The 26,257-nt window shown below is 44.9% G+C and overlaps 1 non-coding gene across 1 annotated transcript; it reads left to right on the top strand.

Moving 5' to 3' along the window:
* Positions 1-22,794: 22,794 nt before the first annotated feature.
* On the top strand, positions 22,795-22,901 carry LOC116899763. The gene has a single exon (XR_004387777.1). It is a non-coding gene; the product is annotated as a U6 spliceosomal RNA (small nuclear RNA).
* The last annotated feature ends 3,356 nt before the right edge of the window (positions 22,902-26,257 follow it).

The raw sequence follows: 26,257 nt of genomic DNA, 5'->3' as shown, positions 1-26,257 counted from the left end.
ATGGATTGTGACCAAAATAAAGGAGGTTTATTAAAAAAGGAACATTCTCAAGTGTAGAAGTAGGCCAGAGTGCTAAGAATGAATAGAAGCTCGAATATGAGTGTGGCAATGACATTAGGGGCCATGTGTATGACATCTACCATCTCTAGGATATCCCAGGTCATGCTTTGTTTGTGGCAGAGAAGTCCTAATGGGGAAGGGTTTCAGTCTTCCTCTGCCCACACACTTCTTTCCATCTTGATTCCTCTCTACCATCTTGCCACACTGGACAGTAGGCCCCATCTGAAGGAAACCTGGTTTAGTCTCTAGATAGCATCTCTTAATGAATCATGAGAGAACTGACCAGAAATCGAGCCTCACCCACTCCTGCTTGCTACTATCCACCCTTTCCCCCGGGGTGACCTGGAATTTCTTGGAGTCTCGGCCCAGAGTTCCAACCAGAGCTTCAGGTAAGGATTTAGAGAGCCAGGCTCCCCACCTCCTCCATTCTATTTCCAGCTGCTCACCAACCATTGGGCCCTGGAACCAGGACCTCTTGGAGCCTGACCCTGAACCCTCTTAGAGACTCCAGAGTCAGTCCTCTTCTCCAGTCTACTTACCACCAGCAGCATCTCCCAACATGCTGCTCTAGGAACTGCTTGGAATCTGAACCAAGAGCTCCAAGCAGAACTTCTGCTACCCTACTTAACAGCACTGATCTGGGTCTAGTCATAGTATGAATCCTGAAATGCAGAATGCCCACAAGGCTGAAAGTCAAGCATCATTCAACTGATCCATGACCTGATAGATTGGCATAACAGCAAAGACCTGAATACCCACCCAGCAAAGGCAAGACCAGTTATTCACACCAAGTAATGCCACAAATGTCATCACTTCAGGTGCCTAGATGCCATTACAAAAATATAAATATGAACAACCAACATAATATGCCCCCTCCAGAAACCAGGTCACTCTCCACTGTAAAATTCCCCAAGGAAAGCAATTAGCTTAAGCACAAGACAAAGATTTCAAATTAGCAATTGTTGATAGATTAGGGCATTAAAGAAGAGACAAATAAATTCCTAGTGGACACTATGGAAACATGAACAAACATTTGAATAAAATAACGAGAACAGAACTGGCATGGTGGCAAACACCTAAGCCTAGTACTGAAGAGAAAGAGGAAGGGGACTTTCTCAATTTGAGGCCAGCTTGGTCTACAGAGCAAGTTCCAAGACAGCCAGGTCACAGAAAAACCCTGTCATGAAAATTTAAAGAAGAAGGAGGAGGAAGAAGAGGAAGAGAAGGAAGATGAAGAGGAGAAAGAGAAGGAAGAAGAGGAGAAGAAAGAGAACAACAAGAGCAAGAAAATAAGAGAGAAAGAATGAGAACAACTCAAGATATAAAAGTAGAATTACTTTTTAAAAAAACCCAAACTAATATGATTCACAAAATGAAAAACTCAGGAAGTCAATAAAGAGCTCATAGGAAATCTCCACCAACAGACTGGATGAAGAAAAAGAGACAATCTCAAGTCTTGAAGACAAAGTAGACAAAATGGAATCAGTCAAAGAAAATGTTAAATCTAAAAAAGCTCAATCACTAAATATCCAAGAAATCTGTGACACCATGAAAAACAAAACCCATAAAAAATAGGTATAGAGTAAGAAGAAGAAATCCAGGCCAAAGGCACAGTGAATATTTTTTACCAAATCAAGGCAGAAAATTTCCCATCTAAAGAAATAGAAACCTATCAAGAAGCAAAAGGCATAAGAAAATCAAATAGAAAGGAGCAGAAAAGAATTCCTCAGGATATATAATAATCAAAACACTAAATGTATAGAACCAAGAAAAGCTACTAAAATCTGCAAGGAAAAAAGAATACCCACAGAGTCACATGTAAAGGTAGGCCCATTAGGGTAACACCTGACTTCTCAGTAGAGATTCTAAAATCCAGAAGATCCTAGACAGATGTTCTATAAGCTCTAAAAAACTAGATATTGTACCTGATCACTATATCTAGCAAAACTATCCATCACAATTGAAGGAGAAAAGTATTTATGATAAAAATAACTTTAAACAATATATGTCTACATATCTAGCTCTACAGAGGAAGACTAGAAGAAAAAACTTCTACCCATACTCAAGAGGACACAAAGAATGAATAATCCCAGAACACCTATTCAAAAAGAGAGGAAAACACACCAGCATGGCAAAATAATGGGAATTAATAAACACGAATTACTAATAACTCTTACTATCAATGGTTTCAATTTCCCCAATAAAGACACAAACTAAGAAGGTAGATTATAAAACAGGAGTCATATTTCTGCTGCCTCCATGGAAAACACCTGACAATCAAGGACAGACACTACTTTAGGGTATAAAGATAGGAAAAAGTATTCCAAGAAAATAGAACCAAGAATCAAGCAGGTATAGCCATTTTAGCTGACAAAGTAGACTTTAAATCAAAAGTAGACTTCTTACTAATTATAAAAGATAGGGATGGATAATGCATGATCGTTAAAGGAAAAATTCCATTAAAAATATTTCAATTCTAAATATTCGTGCATCAAATGCTGGGAACCAATTTCATAAAAGAAACAATACTATAGATAAAAAAAAAAACACATAATGACCCTAATACAGTGATAGTGGCAACTTCAATGCCCTGCTCTCACCAACAGAAAGGTCTTCCAAACAAAAACTAAACACGAGAGTTAAATAAATAATGTCAAAAATCATATGAACCTAACAGACATTTACAGAGAATTCCAATCAAACAGTGGAGAATACATTTTTCTCCTCAGTAGCCCATGAAACTTTCTACAAAATTGATCATACAAAAGGACACAAAGAAAGTCTTAACAAATATAGGAAAATAAAATAACATCCAGCATCTTATCTGATCACCATCGATTAAAGCTGAATATCAACAATAGTGGAAATGGCCAAACATATAGAAATTTAATGGAAACTAAATGACTTGCCATACAACGAAAACTGAATCAAGGCCAAAATCAACAAGAAAACAAAAAACCATTTTAGGATCAAATGCAAATGATACATTCCATACCAAATATATGGGACACGAAGACCATTCTAAGAGGAAAATTCATAACATTAAGTGTCTGCATCAAAAACTTGGGAGATCCTATGTTAATGACTAAATGATGTACTTGAAAACTTTAAAGAAGACCCAACAACCACGCAGAGTAGATGAACTAGAGAATCCAGACCTATACAAATTGTGAACATATTGTAGGTTCAAAAGAATAAAAAAGAGTAGATGGAATGAAAACTCAGTGGGAAAAATAATAAAATATAAACAAAAAATTAACACTAAGAATCAATGACATGTAAAGTTGGTTCTTTGAAAAAAAATAGCTAGATTGACAAGACTTTGCCCTATTAACCAAAAGAAAGGCTACAAGTTTATAAAACTAGAGTTAAGAAAAAGGATACACTGAGAAAATTCCAAGATCATAAGGACATAATTTATAATATCATATCAGCTGTAAAATATGTATCATCTGAAAATACATGTTTTTGGTTAGCAAGGGGAATATATTTCAGAGAGTTTTGTGGAAATAATTTACATTTATGCCTTAAAAAATAAATCTTCCAATGGATATACACCAATAGAACAACTTTTAAAAATCTTTTCTCCACCAAATTGGGAAAGCTAAAATAAATGGATGAATTTCTCAATATATACAACTTACCAAAGTTAAATCAAGATAGAATCAACAATTAAAAAGACATATATCTCTTAGTGGGGGGGAAAAGGCAGTAGCTTAAAAATCACCCAACTAAAAAAAGCCCAGGAGCAGATGGATTCAGTGCAGAATTCCACCAGACCTTTGAAGTAGAACTAACCAACACCGATACTCCTTAAATCAGTATACAAAATAGAAACTGAAGAAAAACTCCTAAATTCTTTTGGTGAAACCACCATAACCCTGATAGCAAAGCCACAAAAAGACTCAACAAAAAATAATAAAATTATAGACAATGTCTCATAAGCATAAATACAAAAATTCTGGTGCTTTTGATGAGGTGGAGAGAGGGATATACTTATTGCTGGTGGAAGTACAAACTTGGATAATAGCTTGGCCACAGGACTCTCCTACATCATCTTTGGTGGTTTGAGTAAGATGTCCTTCTGTGATGGTTTGCATATGCTTGGCCCAGGGAGTGGCACTATTAGAAGGTGTGGCCTTGTTGGAGGAAGTGTGTCACTGTTGGGTGGGTTTGGAGATCCTCCTCCTAGCTGCCTGAGGATGTTCAGTCTGTTCCTGGCTTCCTTTGGGTGAAGATGTAGAACTCAGCTCCTCCTGACCATGACTGCCTGCATGCTGCCATGCTCTGTCCTTGATGATAATGGACTGAACCTCTGAACATGTAAGCCAGCCCCAATTAAATGTTCTTTATAAAACTTGCATTGATCATGGTGTCTGTTCACTACAATAAGACCCTAACTAAGATAGAAGTTAGTACCAGGGACTGGAGTATTGCTGTGACAGGCCTGATCATGCTTTTGTTTGGAAGAAGGTGGATTTTGGAACTTTGGATTTGTAAAGCAATGGAGTACTTTAAATGGGGCTTAATGGGCTATCTCAGTAGGAATGTGGAAGTCTTTGTTACTGAGAGTGATTTGAATTCAGACCTGGCCCAAGACTGTACGGTGAAGAAGAATTTCAGTTTGTCGCCTAAAGACTGTTTTTGCGGTATTTTTGAGAAAAATGTGGCTGCTTCTTGCCATTGTCCAAAGAGTGTGCCTGAGGTTAAGGTGAAGAGATTTAGATTAATTGCATTGACAAAGGAAGCCGCAGAAATGCCCATCATAGATTTTGCTCTCTGGTTAAGTCTCATGAAGAGTATTTTAATGAAAAAAGGGAAGTTGAAAAAGAAAAAGTACAAAATATATGGTTCAAGCATTAAAGGGACACCAGGAAGTGAAATGGAGCTGAATCCTGTGCTCAAGGATATTAAATTGAATTAAGGGAGTAGTGACCTTGGGGCAAGATCCTATCCAGCTAAGTTAGCTCCAGGCAACTTAGTATAAACCTTTAACCCCTGGAGGCAAAGACAAGCAGATCTCTGAGTTCAAGGCCAGCCTGGAGCAGGGCAAGTTCTAGGTGAAGAAAAACTTAAATCTGGTGTGTGGTGCACACTTTTAATCCCAGGAGACAGGCATACAGATGTCTAAATTCAAGGTCAATCTACAGAGCAAGATCCAGGACAGCCAAGCTTAAGTAACAGTGAAGGAGTTAGAACAAGAGAGCCATGTTCCAGCTCCTGTAAGCGGCAGAACTCAGCAGCTTCAGCCATGTGTCTCTGGCTTTATATTCAAGAGGAGACGACTGGGACAATTGGTGCTGGTTAGCCGAAGCTCTAAAAGAGATCAGCATCACTGAGGTGAAATCTTCTGGGAAGAGTTTTTTGAGAGCTGTGTTCCAGAGATGCTAAGGTTGTACCTCGTGCTGCGGCTGGACTTGGTAATGTGTAAGAATCACCCAGGTGGTACTGGTTTTGAAGGCATGAAGAGATCATGAAGAGCAGCTGAGGATAGGCACTGTCAGAGGCCTTTGGAAGGCCATTCTCGAAGGTGCAGCCTCAGTTGCAATTGTTGGCCCAGGATTGAAGGGATCAGGCAAAGGAGTTGAGACTTGGCACCATGAAGAGAGCCTAGGAGAGGCTATTGGTGAAGCCTAGATGTAATGGAAGACCCCAGTGTATTGGAGATGCCAGTACCATGGGATGATCACCAAGAACAACAGCAACAATGTAGTGTGGATCGACCTGAAATTTAATTGCTACAGAGGGCAGAGCTGAAGAAGTGAAGTCAGCCCTTTGGAGGATCATGTGTGAATCCAAGACATTGAAACAAGCTGTAACATTGAAGCTGCCTTAGAGACCCAAAGATGTTAAAGATGCCAGAGCCTCCAGCTGTCTGCTGAGGAAAGCTGTTAACAGGGAGTGGAACCAGCTCAGGAGAAAGAAGTTTGTTGCAGTCAACAAAGATGAAAAGGGAGGTGAAGATCTGAAGACCACACTGACATCAGACGTGGAGAAAGCAGAGTTTGAAGCTGGCCCAGCTGGTTGCCTGTCTTAATTCAGGGATTACAGTTAAGTGATTGATGGATCTCAGAAGAGACTTTGAACTTTGGACTTTTAACATTGTTGATACGGCTATAGACTACGGAGACTTTAGAAGTTGAACTAAATGTCCTTTTTTATTATGCTAAGTTTAGGTATGGCTTCCGTAGATGCATGTGTTTAAACAAGCCTATGGGGGCCAGGGAGTGGAATGTGATGGTTTGCATATGCTTGTCCCAGGGAGTGGCACTATTAGAAGATGTGGCCTTGAAGGAAGTGTGTTACTGTGGGGTGGGCTTGAAGACCCTCTTCCTAGCTGCCTGGGGATGTTCAGTCTGTTCCTGGCTTCCTTTGGGTGAAGATGTAGAACTCAGCTCCTCCTGCACCATGCCTGCCTGGATGCTGCCATGCTCCTGCCTTGATGATAATGGACTGAACCTCTGAACCTGTAAGCCAGCCCCAATTAAATGTTGTCCTTTATAAGACTTACATTGGTCATGGTGTCTGTTCACAGCAATAAGACTCTAACTAAGACACCTTCGTAGTAGTTCTCAGGCATTTGAATACTTGATATCTCCAGTTGGTGCCTACTTGGGTAGGATTGGGAGGTGTGGCCTTGCTGGAGGAGGTGTCACTGGGGGTGGGCTTTAAGGTTTCAAAAGGCTCCTGCCATTTTGAGTTAGTGTTCTCTTTCTGTTTGAAGGCAGAGGTGTATCCAGAGCTGTAGGGATAATCTCCTGTGCACTGTGTGGAAGATTCACTTGTCAGTAAAAAGCTGATTGGCCAATCAGCTGAAGCAAGATTAGAAGGTGGGACATCGGGTAGAGAGAAACAGGATTCTAGGAGAGAGATGGGTGCTGGAAGGAGATTGGACACAGAAGAAGAGGGTAGCGTGAAACTGAGGATCTTGTCAGCCACATGGCAGAACTCAGAATAGAATAATGAGAGGATTGAGTTATGAGCTAGTCAGGGAATGAGCCAAAGCTTTTAGCCTAGGCATTTATCCATATACAAGAAATCTCACAGATGTTATTTTGGGGCATGAAGAGACCAGGAGGCAAAGCCTATGGTTACACAGAGCTGTGCCTACCTGCCTGCTCTCATGGTACCTGTCCGATGGTGATGGATTCTTATTCCTCTGGAACTGTAAGCCCAAAATAAACCCTTCCTTTTATAAGTTACCTTGGCCATAATGTTTAGTCACCACAATAGAAAAGTAACTAAGATACCGCCGTTAAACATATACACAAAAGATACCACATCCTACTACAGAGACACTTGCCTGTCCATGTACATTGCTACTGTATTCCTAATGTCCAGAAACTGGAAACAGCTTACAGCTGATGAATGAATAATGAAAATGTGGTACAGTTACATGACAGAATATTATTCAGCTATTAAGAGAAATAAAATTATGAAATTTGTACGTAAGTGGAACCAACTAGAAAGAAGTCATCCCGAGAGAGATAACCCAGATTCAGAAAGATAAATATTGCATGTTTTCTCTTACATGTGGATGCTACCTTTTAAGCCTTAGCTATGGGTGCTTCATTTAGAAGATCCACAGAGGTTCGGTACCTCATAAGGGACTAGGCGGGAGGGTGGGAAGGAAGGGGAAATAGACTACAGTGTTATAAAAGGATAAAGTGGGCTCCATAGGACTTTTGAAAAACCATATGGAAACCTTCCACTTTTCACACACACACACACACACACACACACACACACACACACACAAATGGTATTTTCTTTCACAAAATGTAGATATTCCAACTGAAAACGCATTAGCAGTCCAGGGTAACAGGTCTACATGTCACACAACAGCCAGACCTCTGGAAATGGCAGAAGCTTGGGTCATTTCAATTATGGAGATTATATTTAATATTCTCCAAAGCACCACCCAGCTTCTGCTCTGTGAAGGGCTGGGGCCAAAGATGTCCGCACACACATTCAGTAATGCTGGAGAAAAGCCATCTCTTTGAAAAAGTCCCCGGGTACAGGAGTCAAGCCAAATATGCAGATGGAGTGAGAGCGAAGCCTACTTCAGCCTGTCTTTGTTTCATAGTCTGAGGAAGGAGAGAGGCATGCTCTCTCTCTCCCTCCCTCCCTCCCTCCCCCGTGTATGTGTGTGTGTGTGTGTGTGTGTGTGTGTGTGTGTGTACATGTGTACACGTGTACATATGTGTTCAGATGTGAGTGCTCATTTGTGGATGTGTGAAAGCCCAAGGCAGATATTGTAGTCTATCACTCTCCTCCTTGTTTTTTGAGACAAAGTCTCTCACCTGAATCTGGAACCCACCAATGCAGCTACACTGGCTAGCCAGGAAGCTCTCAGGATTCTGCCTTTGACTCTCAGAACTAAAAGTACAGCACACTCCCGCATACCTGCTTTGTTTGTTTGTTTGTTTGGGGACAGGGACCCTAGGGATTTGAACTCATGGTTGCATATCAAACACTCTACCAACTAAGTTATTTTCTTAGCAGACCCCTCATACCTGCTTTCTATTTGCTGTGGTTTAGTGCACTGCTGTCACTTCTGTTGTCCTAGATTCAGTTACAAGTTCTTGGAGTTCTTACATCCTTTTGATACATCCTCAATGTTAGGTTCCAAACCCCCAAACCCCCAAAAAGGCATGGCCACTAACAGTGCCCCAAAATGACAGTCCAGGCTCAGTTCAGGCTGGACTCTGAAGCAGAAAGCTTGCAGGTAACACTCAGCATTTCAAGACATCTATGAGATACATTTCTGCAGCCGGGCAGAACCGTTGTCACTTATCTCCCCATAGGAAATGGGGCCACTAGTTCCTTATTAGCAGTTGCCTGTAACGTGTATCAAAGTTCCACATTACCATCCAGACTCCTTAGGTCCCTATTAATAGGTTCCTGTACCTTCTATTAAAGTGCCCAAGCTCTTCTGGCCTTCAAGTCACCTCCCCGCTACCATAAACGTGCAGCCCAGGCTGTCCCAGTTGGCAAGTTTCTTTCCCGTCACAGCCTGCTTCCTTCATAACTAGGCTTCCCCTACCTTATTGCTATCTTCTCTGCCTCCCAAGAGGAAGCCATGGCAGCTTCGGACTCCCCCGATGCCTCTAGCTATTCTCTCTACCACCTGAGAGACAGCCGCAGAGCAATGTCATATTTCCAATAAACCTTTCTTCTGCCCCTGGAGTGGTCTCGCTCAGCGGTGTCACTGTGCCCTCACTTACACCCACTAGTTCTGAATTCCATCCATGCCTTCCAATATAGCAAGTCCTGGCTTCATCTTATAAATCCCCCACCCCCAGATGTTTCTCAATGAAGCTCAGGAGGCTTTTACTGGAAACAGTACGAGAGTCCTGGAGCATGAAGTACACACACCACTACTGGCAGGCCATTGCCTCTGGAACTTTTCAAGAACAAGAGCATTTTTATTATAGAGAAAAGAAAAAAAAAGGTAAGTCAGACTGGCATTCTCAATTTTATTTTAATGCTAGAGAATTTTGAGTCTTCGGTTTTATTTTATATTTCTCTTATTTTAAAATCTTGGTTCTTAAATACACTCACATATTTAGCTGCTTGCTTTTCATGCGAGATTCTTTTAGTAGTGTTAGGAGCTGGCTTGTGTCCTCTCTCCCCAAATATACATTAGGATCCTGTATTACTCGGAACTTTCTAAAGGAACAGAACCAACACTAAATATATGTATATGTGTAAGTGTGTATGTATGTATATGTGTGTCAATATTTGGGTTTAAATTGCAAGATCTGGATCAAGCAATGGCTATCTTTTATCAGCTTGGATTGCGTGATCTGGGTAGTCCAACAATGGCCATCTCACACTGAAGAAGCTTAGCATGCAGTAACTGTTCAGTCCATGAAGCTCAGTTGTCCCAATCTAGTGCTGACACCCTAGAGCATTCCTAAAGAGCCACTGGCCTTTACTTCACACTGGAATTTCAGAGACACTGGATTCTGATAACAGTGATGGAATGTAGCTGCAGGAACAGCAGCAACATAGTAGATGAGTGTGCCTTCAAGACTGAAGGCAAGCAGGTGAACGCGAAGCTTTCTTCTGCCCCTTTTGAGTCAAGTTGCCACCTGAAGGTGTCACCAACACTTAGAATAGTTAGGTCTCCACTTCGAACAACTCGACCAAAAAGCACCCTCACACATGTGTCCAGTGGTTTGCCTCTTAAACCATTCCAGATGTAGCATAATTGGCAACCGGGATTAATCATCCAGACCCCAAATCCCAAGGGACTATACTTGCATATGTTCTAATACCTAGACCCTTCGGCCCCTAAGCAGAAAATGCTGCAAATAAGACTCATGACCCACCCCTGATGTTGCAAGCAGGACAAGGCTAGAAAACAAACCCAGGCCCGTGTTGCTCATGGTTGAGGCAACTTAACTTATAGCCTTATATTGGTTAGATCTACTTCCCTGTGCAGCTCCCCCATAATCTTAGCACATTGGCTATGTCCCACATCTCACATAGAATAGGCTACACGCACAGTAACTAAGTAGCAGGGCTTCCCTCTCACAAACCATCAGTCAGAGAGCCCCACTCTGTCTCATTCAACTAAAGGCTGTCTTGGTCTTCAGATCCCTGCCATCTCACCAGTCCTGATACAAGCCAATGCATAGCACTTTCATAGTGTGGGAGCATAGTGTAAAGTGCCTCGTGTCCTGTAAGGAAAAAGTGACACCGAGTGTAGACATGTACAGTAAAGGACACAGCATTAAGTTGGCCATTCACAGGAGAGAAGCCTGGGGGAAGTCATCCTGAACATACACGTCGATCTTGGCCTTCTAGCCTCCAGAGCAATGAGAAAGTAATCTCCTGTGTTTAAAGACTTAAACATGGTATTCCACTGGGACAGCCTGGGCTTGCCCAAAGAGTGATAAATCATAGTCGACTGAGCAACCAGTTTCGTGAGCAACTTCCAACACTTCTTCTCTCTTCACCATATGCCCCACTAAGGTCACTTGGCATGATTTTGTGTGTGTGGTAAGCGGGTAGATAGTTGTGGCGATGTCTCTCATGTACGTCCTCTAAGCCATGTCTCTAGCGAGTTGCCAAGTTTCAACTCTATTCCTTTCCAAGTGGGAGGAACACTCACTCCATCAGTGAGGCTTTGGCAGGGGACCTGGCAATCTGTCTGCCTCCTGGTTGGACATCTTCCCACAGGTAAACCTCCATGATAAGTATTCTTTGGTCTCTTAGGATTCCCCCGTGTAGAGCGGGGTTGTGTTTCTGTCCCTGCAAAGTTTCCTTTTCCTCAGCTGAGGCACTTGCCTTCAGTCCGAGAAGGAAAGTGGAAGGGGTCTGGTGTCAGTGGAGGATGGAGGCAGTGATGACAGCAGCCACAGGAGGAACAAGGCAGGTGAACTTGCAAAGGCTGAAGAGGAGGCCTTCCCCTGGGACTTCTCTCTATCCAGCCTGTAGCCAGAAGGAGCTGCCCACAGGAAGTCCCTCACAGGTTGCCCAGAGGCTGTGTCTTAGTTGATTCCAAGTCCACTCAACTTGACAACCAAGACTAGCCATCACCTCCCACCCACCCCACCCCCCAGTTTCTCCAAAATTTACCAGATCAATATCGCAGTGCTAGGGCTGGGAAGATGAGTTGGTAATTAAAACTGCATACTGCTCTTACGAGGGCCTATGTTTATTCCAAGAACCCATATTGAGTGGCTCAGGACCAAGGGATCTATAACATTCATTCTGGATTCTATAAGTACCTGAAGTCACACACACACACACACACACACACACACACACACACACACACACACACACACACAAGCACTGGCTGCCCTTCCAGAGGACCTGGGTTCAATACCCAGCACCCACATAGCAGCTCCCTGCTGTCTGTAATCCTGTTCCAGAGAAATCTGACACCCTCATACATAAAAACATACAAGCAAAAGACAAATGCACATAAAATAAAAATAAATATGTTTTAATGTGCAATGATTACCCCTCACTATGCAGGTGGTCTGGTCATGCCTGACTAGCCTCAAGACTTGCTGTTATACCTGACTAGAAAAACAGCTCAGAGAACAACCAGATGATGCTTCAACAGCTCGGCACAGACCAGAACCTCGCTGGAACCCCAACAACCGTAAAACAGCTGGGCCATTTGTCAACATCTGCCTGTTGTGTGTGCTCCTTGCCCTACAGAATGCTAATAATAGCGGACATGTTTCCATGTGAATCAACACGTGGCATTTCCAACTGGGTCACTTCCTGATGTGTCACCTCTTCCTGTGGATGAAAATTAAAAAATTCTTGTCCCTAAAACTCATTTGTGCCCATCTGCCTGCCAGTGCTGAGACAGATAAACTTTATATAGAACGTGGCAGCAGATTGGGATGAGGGGAGTGTCCTCACCGCTCCTGTCTTCCTTAGTTTTCCTTCCCATTCCTCTCTTCCTCCTACTCCTCCAGCTCTATCCCCCCTCTCTCCACTACCTGCCACCTCTTTGTCCCAGGAACCTGGCATGACTTACAGAGTATAGCAAGGACTTCAGCTGAGAGAAGATCTTCTGAACTTAGCCACAGTGGCAGGGCATCCCCACATCCTACCGGCATCCCAAATCCCTCTGCAGTCTCCATAGCACTGTGGCCAGGGGAAAGGTCACGTGCCAACAGGGAACGACACTTTAATGCTGGTGCCACGCCGCCATTTCTTTACTCCCCAGACACATGTATGTCACTTCCCGGATACAAAATAGTTCACAGCGTACTTCACGTACAGGATCCACTCAATACCCAATGCTACCCAAGGAAAAGTGCAGGCACTCAGCTCAAGTTCCTCCACTGACAGGAAGTGGTACTCACTGTCTTGACCATGACCCCACCAAGAGCACCAAGCTCGAGGCTGTGCGCCTCCAGATGTTGCTTTGAGGAGGACATGCAGTGAACCTACTATGACCAAAGCTGGACAGCACTGTATTCTCACAGCTCCCACATTCCCATCCCTTCTCCGGTGTCTTGGGCTCTGCTTCTGATGTCAAAGTCATGACGGGTGTGTTGGTCAGGGTTCTCTAGAGAAACAGGATTTAGAGAGTGAGTGCGTACAATCACGATGAAAGGAAGTTGGCTAGCTTGGCTTGTACTGTGGGGGCTGAATGCCCAACTATAGTTGTCTGCTGAAGAGCCTGAGAATGTGTTAACTGCTGGCTCAACAGTGCTGTATGCCTAGGCAGACACAACATGGCGTTGAAGGCCTGGAGGATTCCTGGCCTTTAACCTGTGTGGAAGGCCAACAAGGCTGGGTTCTGGTGGCAGGAGTATGACAGCAATAGCTGGATGGGTTCACTCAACACAAGAAGTAAAGGGAAGTAAGAAGGCACTAAACTCACTACTGCTTTTCCTTGGACCTCTTTATATCTAGGCTGCTGGAAGGTTGAGCCATCTACTCTGATGGACAGTCTCCCCTCCACTAGTCCTCACCAGAAATGTCTTCCCAGACCCGCCCAGAGGTGTGTCTCCTAGTTGATGCAGATACAATCAAGTTGATCATCACCATTAACCCTCACACTGGGTCTGACCCTTGGCCCTCTACTAGCCGAGCTTCACATGCCCCCTTGCATGTGATGAGCAGTTGAGCTTAACTGCTTTCCCCAGCACCGTGCAGTCAGATGCAGAGCATTAGGGCAAGTGACGAGGAGTAGTGACGTGTCACCAGCACTCCAAGCAGTAATTGGCACTGAGAGACTTGGAACTGCAAACCAGTGATTTCCAATTGGTATTTTATTTTTAAAAAGTAATTGACATTAAGTGCAGTCTGGAGTAGCAAACTAGTGATTTGCAAATGACACTCAATAGGAAAGCATTTATGTCAATTGATAGCAATAGGAGGGAGCTCACAGTGAGCACAAAGGGGCAGCTAACAGAGCAGGGAGGAAAGGGAGTCTCAGCTCAGCAAGGTGCCACAAGGCTCAAAAACAGGCCATACCCTAAGGGCTCCTCCCTCCCCCTCACCCTCCCTTCCTCCCTTCCTCTCTCCCTCTCCTTCACTCACTCACTCCTTCCTTCCCTCCCTCCCTCTTTTCCTCCCTCCCTCCCTCCTTCTTTCCTTCCTTCTGTGCAAAGGGTAGAAGCTGAGGAAGCAGGCTCCAAACACACACACTGTAAATTGCTTTTGTAAGTCACCTGGCCCCTTTCTACCCCTGCTATCCCAGGTGTTTCCAGGATCAACCTTGGACGCCCCCAGCCCTCCTTAGCTCCCTGGCTCTTGTGCTTCTGGACGAACAAAGGCAGGTGAGACACACAGGTCACAGTCTAGAAGATAAAGAGCTCACTACAAAGCAATAAGAGATGAAAGTGGCCAGTGGTTAGCAGGACCAGCTCAGAGGAAAGCTGGCTTTAAGCAGGATTTTAAAGGGGCATGGAGAATTAGGAAGACATAGGAGGGGAAGAGTTAAGTCTCTCATAGCTGAGATGCAAGAATTCTATCATAACCAATGACGTTTGCTTAAGGCCGTCCTATCTGTAAACCTCCCTCTTCCTGGGAATTGCACCGGGAAATTCACAGTGAAAAAGACATGCCCTAACCACCTTGTGCAACTACAGTAGCTCCTGACTTTGTCCTATCAGAATGTAGCCTGATTCAAGGCGTCTTGGTTATCCAAAACCAAATGCTCAGCCTGGAGTCTGTATACTTATGGGCAACATTATAGAGACTGAACAGGCTGAATTTAGGATCGTATGTGTGTGAATGTGAGTGTGCACGCACATGTATGTGTGTGTGTATGTGTGTGTGTGTGTGTGTTAGTGCTTTGTTGCATGAACATGGATCTCTTATTTTAAAAAAAAGCATGCAATTGGGGTTTGTCATTTCAAAGGGTCAGTCATTGTCATCATGGTAGGGAGCATGGTGGCATGCAGACAGACATGGTGCTGGAAGAATAGGCAAAAATTCTATATCTGGATCTTCAGAGAGGGAGAAGACAGAGCCACTGGGCCTTGCTTAAGCTTGTGAAACCTCAAAGCCCACCTCAGTGACACACTTCCTGCAACAATGCCACACCCCCCAATCCTTCTAATCCTTTTAAATAGTCTTCCTCCCTGGTGACCAAGCATTCAAATATATCAGCCTGTGGGGCTGTTCTTCTTCAAACCATCACAGTGTGCTTAAAAAAAAAAACAACTAAAGAAAAAAAATGACCATGCATTTTAGACCATGCAGGAGAGGGATATATGGAGGGGACTTGAGGGAGGAAAGGAACGAGGGAAATTATGTCATTATACTAATTTCAAGAAATAATATATGTAATATATATAAAATATACATTATATAATTATATATAATATATAATGTATATATAATACAATTATATATAATATATAATGTGTGGAATTATATATGTACATATAAAACAAGAGAAAAGAAAGGAAAAAAAGAAACTTTTTAGCAGCCCTTTGTGAAGAGACTTGAGAGCCACCAAAGGTATACATGACTAACGCTAAGACGCTCAACTCTAGCTCTGCTTTGAGAAACTCATACATATGATTCTTTCCCTAAGTGTTATTCTTCCTCTTAATGCCCATGCTTAAAATCTATTTAAAAATCATTTTAATAAGACCCAGCTCATCTTCACACTTGCTTATCCTGAAATTCTGCATGAGAGTCAAGAGTCCAGTTTATCCTGAGTAAGGATTCAGGAAGCACACCGGGAACTCTTACCAGGCTGCTGCAGGCAGGAGCCACAGCAAGTCACCATGGGGTGAAACCAATACAGATGAGAAGCCCAGCTCTCACTTCAAAGACAATAATTTATTCTTCAATCACACATGAGTGACTTTGTCCCAGGAATACAGACAGACACAGGATACTGAAGTTCCAGATTCCAACATGGTAGTGGTTTCATGAAGTTTTTATCATATCAGAAGAAATGAACTCATAAGTTAGGACATTTTGTTTTAAATGTATTGAGGACTTATCAGATTGGCAGCTTACAGCAAAGCAGAGGGATCTCTGCTATGAACCTCATATGCTATTTGATGACACTCTTAGCCTTGGGGTTGGTGGGAACTAGGGAGTAAGCTTCAAAAAGGATTTTACTTGATAACCACAAAGACATTAGGTCAAACAGAGTGGGCAACAAATAACTACTAAGTGGGAGACAAAGACAGCTGTGTTAGTCAGGGTCTCCATTCCTGCACAAAACATCATGACCAAGAAGCAAGTTTGGGAGGAAAGGGTTTATTCAGCTGACACTTCCACATTGCTGCTCATCACCCAAGGAAGTCAGGACTGGAACTCAAGCAGGACAGGAGGCAGGAGCTGATACAGAGGCCATGGGGGGATGTTACTTACTGGCTTGCTTCCCCTGGCTTGCTCAGCTTGCTTTCTTATAGAACCCAAGACCACCAGCCCAGGGATGGCACCACCCACAATGGGGTCTCTCCAATCCTTGATCACTAATTGAGAAAATGCCTTACAGCTGGATCTCATGGAGGCATTTCCTCAAGGGAGGCTACTTTCTCTGTGATAACTCCAGCTTGTGTCAAGTTGACACACAAAATCAGCCAGTACAACAGCCTAAGATAGTCTGCTGTGGAACCCCAACATCTCAGCTCTCCCCAGTCTGAGAGACCTAATCAGGCAGAAAGTGTCGTAGATGTTTAGCACACATTTAGCTTCGTGGGAGCTGGAGGAGTGGCAGAGACATATGATTATTAGCAATCTAATCTGGAAAAGCTTTATGCAATGGAGGCCCAACCATGGCCCTCGACACAGAAGGCATGGCCAGAGAGAGCAATTATGGAGGAAGACACTCTCATGGAGTAAGAGTGATGACTTAGAGTACCAGCCTTCAGGCTTACTCGGGCTTTACACTACAGCGTATCTGTCTTACATGATTACCTCAGGGGAGTTTCCTCTACTTCCTCCATTGCAGATGGCCACCCATGATGTCTTCCCTCCCCCCCCAACCCCCGGAGCTGGGGACCGAACCCAGGGCCTTGTGCTTCCTAGGCAAGTGCTCTACCACTGAGCTAAATCCCCAACCCCGTCTTCCCTCTTTTTAAAGATATTTCGAAGTCCAAGAGGCAACCATAACACTGTCACATTGCTTACTCATTGTCTCATTGTGTTTCTTAGGACACAAGAGGTGGGACCCAGAAGTTGAGTGTGAAGAGTTTGTACTCAGTGACCTTCAAGTCTGATGAATTTTAACTAACAGGAGGCTGGCCCAGAGAGCTCTCATTCCCAGCCCATGCTCACCCCAGTTACTTATACACTGTGCTGGATTGAGGCACCCATGCCTCTGCCTGTACCAGGACTCAGCCTAGAAAGCTTTTTGGCTCCAGGACCTAACTCACATCCCTCCAACACAGGCTGGACAATGACTCTCCAAGGACAAGTTGCAATGGAATGCACCAGGGCACATGCTATAGACATGCCCAGGGATATGAAAAGATAACTAGAAACTGAAATGCTGATGCCTAATGCGGCCAACATTCCAAACGGCTTTTATTCATGTTTTATTTCCATTTTTATAAAGACCTTGAGGGCTTTTGGTATTTCTATTTAAATAAGAAAGCTTATGATTACTACCCTTCTAATCTGGAAAAGCCTTAGTGCACGGAGCCATATTGGATTTGGGCCTAGCCGCTTTTTGACTGCATGGTTCAAGGTGACTCTGGGCTGTTTGGCCACAGAGACTCACCCATAAGATGACTGCCATAAGTCTTAAGATTGTTGGATAAAGCCTCTCCCATGAATTTACGGCACAGGAGTATAACATTCAAGGATGCCTCAGCTCGAGCAGATACTAGTTATCTCCTCAGTCAACACCCAGTGTCTCCACCACCTGACCTCATCGCCTGACTTCTTTGCCTCCAGCTATCACTGCCTATACCCTCATCTCCCCTCCTTCATATTTCACAAAGGTCACTCCCCCTACCTGAAAGCCTTAAAAGCTGTAATGTTCATCCCAATAAACGAGACCTTGACAACAGAACTCTTGCTTGGTCTCCTTCTTCTCTTCACCCCCATTTTGGCCCACAGGTAGAAAGCCTCTTCGGGACCCTGAATAACTGGGTCCCCGCTGGCGGGGACACCTTAGGCAACAGGAATTCCACCCTGGCCTTCTACAGAGCAGTGGATGATTTGCCCTTTATGCATCTTTTGGTTGGCAGGGACTCCACGCCTACTGCAGCTCGTTGACTTGCGTTGAGCTTCATAACGTATGTACTCGGTGACTTTGTTGCAGGACAATGTGTGAGGTATGCAGGGTGCTGTTGGTTCTGAATGCCTGCTCCCAAGTGGGAGCTATCCTAGGCCAGGAACACTGTAATGGGTAGTGTTAATTGCCAGCCAAACAGGTTTTAGAGTCACTTATGAGACAAGCTTGCAGGCATGGTTTAATACCTGGACTGATAAAGGGGACACAAGCTGAGGACAGTGGCGTTCACTGCTCTGTGGAGAATCTCTTTCTTGTATAGTGTGTGGAAGCGCCACCTGTCAATAAAAAGTGGATTGGCCAATGAGCTGAGGTAGGATTAGAAGGTGGGACATTCAGTAGAGACATTGGAATTCTGGGATTGAGTTCACTCTGAACTCTGAGGAAGACTGTCTCGTGAAACCAAAGGAAAGGTAATTAGCCAGATGGCATGACTTAGACTAGTTTAAACGAGTTAACTGAGTTATGACCTGGCAGAAGTGAGCCAAAGCTATTGGCCTAGGCATTTATTCGTACATAAGAAGTTTCAGAGTCTTTATTTTAAGGGACACATGGAAAAGCCCGAGGCTACAGCTCCGTTTTCTGACCATGGCCAACTGCTTCAAGCTCCTGCTGCCTGAACTTACCCGCCATGATGACACCTTTGAGCTGTGAGCTGAAACAGTTTCTCTTCTCCCTCCAGTGGCTTTTGACAGTGAACTTTGTCACAGCAACAGGGAAAGAAACTGAGACAAACACATTTCCTATTGGTAGCCCAAGGAAGAGGGCCAGAGCAGACTCCAGGCTTGGGCGGCTCTGACCCACACAAGTAAGCAAGGAAAAGTTCACACTAGGCAAACACAGGAGACAGGCTAGGAACCCCCAAACCTACACACTTGGTTTGGCATTATGCACCCCAACTCTTTTAATAACTACAGACTTGGTGCCCAGTTCCTTCATCCACACATAATATGTATTTATAACTCCCCTCTCCAGACAATGTCCTAGAAACTTCAGAAGTTCCCCCGCCTCACCCCTCCCCACCATGCCTTACCCTCCCTGCACTGGGCTTCACATAGTCCTATTTTTGAACAAAGGTATAAGCTTGCCTGTCCCTTTTGACAACCAAATTCAGACAGTTTCTACTTCTGTATTCTCAATGTATCATGTTACGAAGAAAAGAGACACCAATCCCACCTGAACTGGTATTGGGTGCATGTAGAGTAGGATAAAACTAGGTCCTCTAGTAATCTTTTAGGGAGAATCCCGTTTACCAGCTTTACAAGTAGGCATCCATATAACTAAAATCAGGTGTTGTAGGGCAGTGGTTCTCAACCTTTGGGTCGCAACTCCTTTAGGGGTCAAATGACCCCTTCACAGAAGTCACCTAAGACCATTGGAAATGTCAGGTATTTGCATTACAATCCATAGCAGTAGCAAAATCACTGTTATGAAGCTGCAATGGAATAATTTTATTGTTGGGGCACACCACAACATGAGGAACTGTATTTAAGGGTCTGCATTGGGATGGTTGAGAACCACTGTTTTTTGGGAAGGGGCCATGCTCAGTAGGAACAATGAATGTATGATCTAATCGATCAATTATAGTAGAGAACCACTCGAACCACTTCCCATGAACCCCATAAGAAGAGACCCCAAGCCTCAGCCTGGGACTCTTACATAGCCGCACTAATACGACCCACTGTCAATCTTGGCAGTGTCTCTACACAATCCACACTATCGATTCACTCCCAATAAAGCATTCTTGCTTTATTTGCAAATCCGTTTGAGTGGTGATTTTCAATTCCTCGGATAAGACCTGAAAACATACGGCCAGATCCTGACCACAGGGAACGAGAGACAGTACTCCAAATGGTGCTTAAGCCCGTCCTCGATGTTTCCAGCCACATGCAACCGTTTTCATATGTCAAGAAGGAACAAGAACAGGTGAAAAATCCAGCTACGCTTTCCCCGCAGAACACTCCTTGAAGCGCCCTGGTAATGTTAACCTTGAGAGACAGGGTAATGTTAACCAAAAGGAACGAGCCTTTTACCCAAAGAGACACTTGTTCACCTTGTTCTGCGGAGGGGAGGGCCCCGCCCCCACAAATGTTCTGAAGAGCGTTCAGAGGAAAGAGCAACGCAGCTGTGGGCGGCAGCGCGGCTGTGGGCGGCAGCTGGATTGAATGTGTTCCTGGAAGAGCACACCATATGTTTTACATTTCGCATCCAATCTATAAATGTCCCAATAACTGGAGTCCATAAATACCGTGTTCAGAAAGCTTCATGAAAACATCTCCTTGCTTACAGTCATCTGCTCTCAGGAGGACAGTTCCGTATTATTAATTATCCCCATAGCAGGGTCACATCAGGAAACCGGTGGGGCCCAGGGAATCAGAATGACCTGCTAACCTGGCCCGCCCCCCTCCACCCTCCGGACTCCCAGACATTCACAAGGAAGGAGTCTACAGATGCTATCTCCCTAACAGAGGCTTGGATCAGAAGCCAAAGGCTCTTTACCCACTACAGAGCTCTCCCTGCACACTGACTGAGTGTGGGGTCCACACTTTCATGCCAGAAAAGGAGGGTCATGAGAAGCCGGCAGGCTGAAGAAACGGTGTGTTCAAGTCCAAGCAGATAAGTAAGGTACGTTTTATGCACCAGTACACAGGCTGCTAGACAGGCAGGCACTGTCAGGAACCCAGGCACACACATGGGCAGGCCGATGAAGGCAAAAGACTGGGGTCTCCAACCTCAAGGCTGTATAGACTCCCACAAAAGTGATACTGTGCCAAAAATAGCTACACACCAGATTACATCACTGTTCACTTTGGGAGTCCTTGAACATCCCATGTCAGCCGTTTGGTGCTGACTCATAGTCCCCTGGATGTCCAGTGTCTGTCATTTATAAGTGACTCATACTGGATATCCATATCAGCACAATGATATCTAAATATAAATGAGCCCCCACAGCCTTCTAGTTCCGACATCTGATGAATTCCGGCATGGAGTCTCACATGCCGGTGTCTGTCGGTCTGTAGGCTTGCGTGTTTAGGCCTATCTGTGTGCCTGTGTCTGCATGTATGTAGTCGTGTGCCCGGTTGCTGCTGGTCAGTTTCTCCCTGCATAGTGTATAGTGATAAAAATCTACCTTCTCAGGGCCGGAGGGATGGCTCAGCGGTTAGGAGCACTGACTGCTCTTCCAGAGGTCCTGAGTTCAATTCCCAGCAACCACATGGTGGCTCACAACCATCTGTAATGGGATCTGATGCCCTCTTCTGGTGTGTCTGAAGACAGCTACGATGTAAATAAATACGTAAATCTTTTTTTTTTTTTAAAAAGAAAAGAAATAGTATATCTTCTTTGACTGAGGCCCCTCAAATTCTCTTCAACCTCCCAGCTTCCCATGACCCTCCCTCTTTCCTGCCATTGGAACATGGGCCTCACACGGGCTGTTCTTTTGAGTAGTATGTGCTTGTGTGGTGAATGACTCATGTGTGTGCACATGCATGTACAGACCTGATATCAGCATCCTTAATCCCCACCACCCCCTTATTGCCCCACCTTTATTTTTGAGACATGGTCTCTTGCTGAACTCGAGTTCATCGATTGGGCTAGGGCTGACTGGCAAGCTTTGAGCCTCAGGGATACACCAATCTCCAGCCAAAGCTAGAGGCATAGCACAGGCTGCCATGCCAGCAGCCATATTACTTTCCTCAGTTATGTGACATTCTGTTTACTACCTGAGTCTTGGGAGCTGTCCCCTCCCATGGGGAGCAAATGTTTCAATCCAAAGGCAACTGCTCGGTAACAGTACAGTGGCTGCTATTGTCTCCATCTTGTGACAAGGGTAGGCAGTTTGTTCAAAGTCCCTCCATTAATAGAGAGCAGATTTGGGAGTCGAGTCTCAAGTTTACAGTTTCTAACTTTTCTTGTGGCACTGAGAACTGAACCTAAGGCCTCAGGCTCGCTGGGCAAACACTCCACCACTTAGTCCTTAGCCGATCCCTGTTCTCTAACTTCTGTACCAATGTCTTTCTCCATGCTTAGTTCACTGGGGTGACTGAGGAGGCTAAACTATTGAGCTGCGATCAGCCAGCAGCAGCTGGGAATGTATCTACAAGTTAGGTCATCTCTTGGGTCCTCAGTGCCAGGTCCCAAAGAAACCTGGGACAAATGTCTAACTGACATACCTATTAGCATACCAGAGCACACACAGGCCACTAGGCTCACTCAGTACCAAGACCTCCTCTTTGCTCTTCTCACCCCTACCCTAAGCCCCTCCAATCCAGGGGCTTTTCTTCCATTCGCCCAGCTTCTGATTCCTATAAAAGAAAAAAAAAAAAAAAAAAAAACTGGCCACGGGCTTTCTTGTTTCTTCTTGTGGTCCCCTTTCTTCACTCCCTCTCTCTTCTCTTCCTCTCTCGTTCCCCCTCCCTCCTTTCCTGACCTAGTCTGCTGGCCAGGTTCAGTCTGGACTCTTCCAGATGCCTCTGGCTGAACTCTCCCTCATAAGTACAATAAAATCCTTCTCCTCAGCTATACTTAAGACTGGTCATGTGCTCCTTTCGGCAGCACAAATACTAAAACTGGAGCTATGCAGAGAAGACCAGCATGGCCCCTGCCCAAGGACGCCATGCAAATACCTGAAGCGTTCCTAATTTTGAGCAGGGCATGGGATGTAAAGTGAATAAGTAAAAGCCAAACAAACAAACTGCAGAATAAATTTAAGTATATTCACATATACATTTTTATATTTATATTATTTCTTGCCTTCGTTAGGGTTTTACTGCTGTGAACAGATACCATGACCAAGGCAACTCTTATAAGGACAACATTTAATTGGATCTGGCTTACAGGTTCAGAGTTTCAGTCCATTATCATCCAGGCAGGCATGGTGCAGGAGGAGCTGAGAGTTCTACATCTTCATCTGAAGGCTGCTAGCAGAATACTGACTTCCAAGGCAGCTAAGGTGAGGTTCTTAAGTCCACACCCACAGTGATACACCTACTCCAAGGACACAAATCCTAATAGGGCCACTCCCTGGGCCAAGCCTTTACAAACCATCACATCTCTACATTCACTATCTATTTAGAATCAGTATATATTGAGATAAAACCACCACCACCACCACCACCACCACCAATAATAATAATAATAATAATAATAATAATAATAATAATAATAATAATAATAGTGGTTGTCTTAGTTAGGGACCTAACTGTGAACAGACACCATGACCAGATGTCTGTTAAAGGACACCTTTTAATTGGGGCTGGCTTACAGGTTCAGAGGTTCAGTTCATTATCATCAAGGCAGGAGCATGGCAGCATGCAGGCAGGTATGGTGCAGGAAAAGCTGAGTTCTACATCTTCACCCAAAGGAAGCCAGGAACAAACTCAACATCCTCAGGCAGCTAAGATGAGGGTCTCCAAGCCCAACCCCACAGTGACACACTTCCTCCAACAAGGCCACACCTTCTAATAATGCCACTCCATGAGCCAAGCATATGCAAACCATCACAGTGATTGTACTGACTGGTTTTGTGTGTCAACTTGACACAAGCTGGAGTTTTCAGAGAAAGGAGCCTCAGTTGTGGAAATGCCTTCATGAGACCCAGCTGTAAGGCATTTTCTCAACTAGTGGTCAAGGTGGGAGGACCCAGCCCATTGTGGGTGGCACCATCCCTAGGCTGGTGGTCTTGGGTTCTATAAGAGAGCAAGCTGAGCAAGCCAGGGGGAGCGAGCCAGTAAGTAACATCCCTCCATGGCCTCTGCATCAGCTCCTGCTTCCTGACCTGCTTGAGATCCAGTCCTGACTTCCTTTGGTGATGAACAGCAATGTGGAAGTGTAAGCTGAATAAACCCTTTCCTCCCCAACCTCCTTCTTGATCATGATGTTTTGTGCAGGAATAGAAACCCTGACTAAGACAGTGATTATGTCCCCATTTCATTCATGTGGTGTTGAAACCCAGGAGAGGCATACATGAGCTTCCTTCTAAGGGATTCTGTCTCTCAGAACCAAACTGCTGGCTTGACTCTCCTGCAGTATGTATGGACCATTTGTTCCTGCTGGCTTCCACCACCCACTACATTTGACTCCAAATTCTAGAGTCTGTCTCTTCAGTCTACGGACTCCAACCATTCATCTCTGTTTACTGATTCAGTAAGTGTCCTCACTTTCATTCACTCTATTCTCTGGGCAGGGCACCCAGATCTAGGCTATCTCCCTGGTAGCCATGGGGTAAAGCTTAAAGCATTACATTGTATTAGGAGAAGGCAAGCCTGGGAGGGGTCCCACAGAGGGAATATCTAGGAATGGTTAGAAAGGGACTCAAGTGGAAGGATAGAAGGAGATTCAAAATAATTATTTGTCTGCATAGCCTTTTAGCAGTCTCTTCTTTCCTATGTAAGTTCCAGATGGGCAGAGCCTGGGTTTCCTTCCCTCCATTCCCAGCACCCACTTGGCTGCCTAGTAGAGTCTCTATTGCATGTGTGAATGAGGCATCTACAGTACTTGTGTCCCAGCACTGTGGTGTCAGGCTGAGGCATTAGTCATGGCTGCAAGGCCAGATTGAGAAAGGTGTGGTTATGAGAAGGGACAGAACTTAAGGTTAGACTTAAGACAGTACCCACAGGGTCACTTGGCACAGGCAGAGGAGATCACCCAGAGGTCCACCAGCATCATGGCCTACCTGCAGTGTTGAGCCACTACAATTTGCAAGAATGTGAGGTGGACAGATGGGAGAGAAAGAGATTCAGAGACTGGGAACAGTTTGAGCACTTTGAAGAGAGATGGAACTGGACACACAAGGGTAGAGAGGAATAGCCTCTTGTAAGTGGGCAGCCCTACCACCTGAGGCCATGATGAAGTTCCAGCCCATGCTGCCACTGAGGGCCATGCCTGGGTCTATGGCCATACAGCGACAGGGATCGATGTCAATGTTGATGTCTATGGTTCATATTACCACTAGAGACCACAGGGATGTCTGGTCTGGGCAGCCCCCTGAGAACATGTACATGTCTAAGGGCGTTGCAGAATTGGCCCCACCCCTCACTGGCTGTGGCGCTGTGGAGATCTGGCCTCACCTCTCATTGTCTACAACACTTGGGAGAGGGGGCCTTGAAGCTCACCCAGCACAGTGGAGCTGACCCTCGTGACAGGGGCATGGATGAGCTGGCCAAGGGTGTGAGCATGAGAGATTTGACTCTGCCACTCATCTGGTGAAACAGGTGCAGAGGTGATGCCCCCTCCGCCCTTGCCCCTCGCCAGGTACAGCATCGGGAGACCTGGAGGTGGGGTCATGAAAAGGGATGAGGTAGCCCTACCTCTCACTGGCTACTGCACACAGAATTGCAGGCCTCTCACTCGGGCAGTACGGAAGAGCTGGTCTAAAGGAGGGGGCATGGGTGAGCCAGCACAAGGTGTATGAGAGCATCATAGATAACTGGCCCCGCCCCCTTGCTGGCCCCTCCCCCTTTCCAGCCCCACCCCTCGCTGGCTACAGCACTTGGCCCAGTGCCTCAACTGGGAAGCACAATAGAGCTGGCCTTGGTTGAGGAAGGTAGCCAGCGAGCCGAGTGTGGACTGAGAAACCTTCAGCTTCCATCACCCACTAGAAGTTTTAGGATAGGATTCGTGGTCCGCTGTATTCCGTTGCTACTCTCAAGTATTGTTTTTAAAACGATTTATTTTTTGTTTGTATGTGCATATATGTGTGTCTGTGTGTGCGCATGCATGGCCATGTGCCTATGGAGGGCATGGGAGACGCAGTTAGAAGCATTGATGAGCATCTTGTCATGGCGTTGCAGACTTTCTGGTCAGAAATGTAGAACACTTCCCATCTCTGGGAGTTTTTTCCCTTGTGGCAGAGAGACAAATATAGTATTTCTGGTCTTCTTGTCTCCTTACAGGGTAACTTATATCCTGATGGGTAAACTACTAGCCAGTGAGGCTTAAAAGGCTGGAATGGGAGATGAAGAGAAAAAATAGGAGTTCCAGGAGAGATATAATATCCAAGGA

This window comes from Rattus rattus, chromosome 4, assembly GCF_011064425.1.
Source record: "Rattus rattus isolate New Zealand chromosome 4, Rrattus_CSIRO_v1, whole genome shotgun sequence".
Taxonomy (NCBI): Eukaryota; Metazoa; Chordata; class Mammalia; order Rodentia; family Muridae; genus Rattus; species Rattus rattus.
This window is presented reverse-complemented; position numbering and strand designations above follow the sequence as displayed.